Source organism: Bidens hawaiensis, unplaced genomic scaffold, assembly GCF_021521415.1.
Source record: "Bidens hawaiensis isolate Kalapana, Puna unplaced genomic scaffold, B.hawaiensis_p1.1 tig00031736_1, whole genome shotgun sequence".
Taxonomy (NCBI): Eukaryota; Viridiplantae; Streptophyta; class Magnoliopsida; order Asterales; family Asteraceae; genus Bidens; species Bidens hawaiensis.
The window spans coordinates 154,720-159,185 of NW_027495354.1; the positions used below are offsets into that span (position 1 = coordinate 154,720).

At 35.6% G+C, this 4,466-nt stretch overlaps 1 pseudogene across 1 annotated transcript; it reads left to right on the forward strand.

The window, feature by feature from the left end:
* The first annotated feature begins 681 nt into the window (after nt 1-681).
* LOC143582428 (putative pectin methylesterase CGR3) lies at nt 682-2,597 on the forward strand (annotated as a pseudogene). The gene is made up of 4 exons (XR_013143966.1): nt 682-859; nt 939-1,352; nt 1,430-1,485; nt 2,166-2,597. The product of XR_013143966.1 is annotated as a putative pectin methylesterase CGR3 (transcript).
* The last annotated feature ends 1,869 nt before the right edge of the window (nt 2,598-4,466 follow it).

Sequence of the window (4,466 nt, forward strand, 5' to 3'; positions counted from 1 at the left end):
AACCTTTGGGCACACAACACAAACATATATTGGTGAACAACACACACCTGCTAGTTAAACCTTTCAACACGGAATCCCTATGCAACTCGGTTTTAGTGTTCTTCTTGTATCATCGGCTCATTGTGCAACCGGTGTCAAGATCCTTCAGATTTTATTTGATCACACTTTAAATAAAAAAAATATATTTAGTAATATATAAATTTACTTCGTTAAATAATATAATATCCTTACATGAATAATAAAAAAAAGGAAATAAGCAGCAGCGTCGCCGACACGAGGAGAGATTAGAAAAGAAAAGGACCCACGACCCTGACCCGCGTAACCCATTAGAATTAGAATTAGAATTACTCAATTGAATTGAATTCCCTCTTCCCTTTAATTCCATCCATCAAATTCCCACTCACAGATCCAAGATCCCCATATTATTATTACCCAGGTTTCTTCATTTACTCTTCATCTTCTCATCTATCTATCTATGCTTCATCTTCCATTCTTTTCTGTCTTTCCATTTACTACCCAAAGTGTCACTTGAATGCAGTAACTGCTACTTCATAGCTAATAAATCATTGGGAACCCTTTTGCCAATATAATATAGCCAAAACCTAATCCAATTCTAAATCTTTAAAAAATAAAAATCAAAACTTTAACGTTTTTGTTGGTTTCTTTTGGCAGCTTAATAACATGTCAAGAAGGCCGGGTCCCACGCGCCGATTCCCAGGTACCGGAGGAGGTGGCCTATTTCATTCCAAATCACAAACTCCTCCTTTATATGTTTATATTAATTAATTAAGTCTGATTCCATTATTTCCCATAATCCAGGGAACAATTGTTGTCATTGGTTATGTTTTCAAAGCCTCAGGTTTGTATTCAGATGTTTGATTTGATGCATATATATTAAACATTTAATAATTATTTAAATTAATAATCTTGAAATGCAGGTGGTTCTGGGGACCATAAAACATTTAGCAAGATCCAAAGTGACTTTAGTTGCGCGTACGATGTTCAAGCATCAATACCGATATTAAAGAAGACGTATGGTGACAGTATGCGTAGGGTGTTGCACGTGGGGCCCGATACGTGTGCGATAGTGTCTCGTTTACGAGAGGAGAAGGACACTGAAGCGTGGGGTGTGGATCCGTATGATGTTGAGGAAAGTGATGTGGCGTGTAGGAGTCTTGTGAGGAAGGGGCTTGTTCGGGTTGCTGATATTAAGTTCCCGTTGCCGTATCGGGCTAAGTCGTTTTCTTTGATTATTGTTTCGGATTCAGTTGATTATTTGTCGCCTAAGTATCTTAATAAAACGCTTCCGGATTTGGCGAGGGTTTCTGCTCAAAATCTTGTTATATTCACCGGTGATTTTCTTATAAATAGTGATAGATAATTACGGTGGATTTTTTAGTTTTTAATCATATTGCATTTATGTTTTTAGGTAAACCTAGTAGTTCAAAAGCTAAACTCACACAAGCATCAAGATTTGGGCGCCCGGTAAGCTAAACATACATACTTGAGTTTTGTGATTGGGGTCGACATTGGCCACTTTTGTACTAGTTGAAACAGACGGGGCCGGTCCAGGCCCGGTTGATTGGGTTGACCCGCTAGATGTGTACGAATTTGGTTCTTGGCCCTAACTGGTTTGGTTCGATCAAAAGTTGTCAACATGGTTTTTGGCCCAAGCCAGTTCGGGTTCAGTCAATCAAGGTCAGCATTGGTTTTTGGCCCAAGCCGGTTTGGGTTCGGTCAAAGGCGGTCAACATCACCTTTTGGCCAAAACTATTCAGGTTGAGATCGGTTTGTAAGGGGAAAAGGGGCAGGTCGGCTCAGTTCCAAACTGGTTCTGGTTTGGAACCGGGTTATAACTGACTGGATCGGGTTTGAATGGTTCCGACATAGGGGTTCTCAAACCAGTTACAACTTACAACCCTGCGGTTTTTAGTCCTGTCCAAACCGGTTTTTATGTTCAACCTCTGGACCGCCAACAAGTTTATCCAATTTAAAAATTTAGTTTTAGTACAAGTAATTGTGTATATATTATGATTAGAAAAATGAGATTATTACAGTAGTATACAGGATTTAGGCGTATTTCAACCTATTGAGATTAGCCGGCCTTGTATCTAATAAGTTTCTATGATTTGAAAACTAACAATTTAGATGACACTTTTGTGAAGGCTAAAATGCGGAGCGCGTCTTGGTGGGCCCGGTTTTTCTTGCAAACAAGCCTAGAAGAGAACGAAAAAGCCGCCAAGAAGTTTGAGCAGGCTGCTGCCAAGAGCTCATACAAGCCAAAATGCCAAATTTTCCACTTGAATTCATACCATTAATGGTGAGATATTAACTATTCATATTTCATAATCATTTTAGCTGGGATTTTAGCAACAAAAAGGAGCCTAGCTCATATATGAATATAGTTGTATTGTTCTTGTTTCAGTTTGGTGGAAAATGTTGATTGCATATTTGCATCACCACCCTTGTGCTGTTATTTATACCAATTCATTAAGATTTTGCGAACCGATTCAATAGTTGTATAATTATTCGTTTAAAGACAAATAGCAAGTTTAATAGCACTTGCTCTTATTTATATTAATATATTTAACTTGTGACACTTTTTATTTTCATGTCAAATTTACAACTTTAAACTTGAAAATAAATTATGAATATGTTGAGTTGGGGTCACCATGAATGACTTATAATGTTACAAGCCAAGTGGTATGATGTTGGAATATTTACATAATAACATAGATGCCAGGATGTCAAAATTTGGATGTTTGCAACAAGAATATTGTCGTGAATGAGACGTCATTATATGCTAAAATGTCTAATCAATATGATGAGTTGGGCCCAACTTTAAAGAGGATATGATGTAAGTTGTTGTTTAATTAATGGGTTTATGCAATCCGGACCAATGAGTGTGAATGTAACATGTAAGGGGCCTACATGGGTACTAAAAGAAAGGAAGCAAATGGGGCAATCAAGTTGATGTTTGTCGAAGGGCATCGAGAAAGCAAAGGCATTTCACATGTCTCCTAAGTTACGTATATAATATCAATATCTTTTCATTAGTAAACAAGTATTAGATTGAGACATTAATGATAATATAAGTTTAACATGATCAATATTGTGATCTCTTCTACATAGTCAAGTCATGTGAGTGTGTGACCTGGTATAGTAATATGTCACTTTTAACAATTATTTACTAATGAAATGGATTAGTAAAACGGTACTGATTAGTGGTTAATAATTTTTCTTCTAGATCTGTCAATCGATAGAAGACGACGCGACCAATTTATAGAGGTTTAAGTGAATTTTAAATAATTGACTCTAGTCATCTTCCTGGTCCTTCGAGGCTTTGATCGAGAGTTTTCTTCACAAGATGTCTTTCTAAATGGTAGAGAACACCAATTGCATGTTTCACTCTTCATCTTCTTCAACAAACTATGTCACCAGGTCATTCTATCAAGATCATGAACTTCACTATGTCAAGATAGTGTAATCTTTCAACTAATGTACCTTTCATTAGCTTTTAACATTGAAATATATATATCCAGGTACTTCACTAAAATGGGATAACCGCTTTATGGTTTATCAAACCCAAATCACAATACATTATATTCTTCTATTTGACTTAACAATTTCATCAAAACTTAGTCTTTAAGGTAGAATTCGGTGAAAGACATCCCCTAACTGGAATTACTCTTTTAGAGATCAGTTGATTTTCAAATAATATTTATTTAAAAGATTTTGTTTAGCTAACTTTATAAAGTTTTACGAAATTTATAAAACTACCTTTCTTCATTTTATAAAATTATCTTCAACAAGTTTTATAACTTGCGTTTTGCCACGGAGGCGTAACCTCATGAGAATATAACATATGTTTAAATGTTAACACACATTGAAGCGTTAAAGGCGTTCTTTGGATTATTGATGGTGGATACACAGTTAGTTCTCTAGTTCGTAACGCATGATTAGAATCAATAAAATTACATGCAAGAAAGTAACCAAATCTTTTTTCAAAACCACTTCTTTATTCTTGACTCCTATTGTCTTTCGCTGTACTATTTTCTACATGTTCTTTTTCAATCAATGCAGTCTCAAAAGCTTGTTTGTGTGCAACTATCTTCTTAAATTTCTTGCCAAAGTCAAAAGCTCATTGTTTCCCACTGGTTTTGGACGGGTTGGGATGCTAACTCTTTTCCAAGTTGTGTTTTGTATTAGTGTATTTGTATTACTTCACCAGTTAAATTCGTAACTTTAACAGCAGCTGCAGATGCTAATTATTTAGCATAGATAGGTAATTGTTTGATCATATTATGCTAGTTAGCAAAGCAGTATAAGTATAATGAGTTAGGCATGGATATGTGTACTTCAACTTCAGCATTGTTATGCTTTTTGAAAAATAAAAATTTCATGCCCACAAAAACGAACTTGCCTTTTTAATGACAGAAAGTTAGCACTTACCATATGCCTATGTA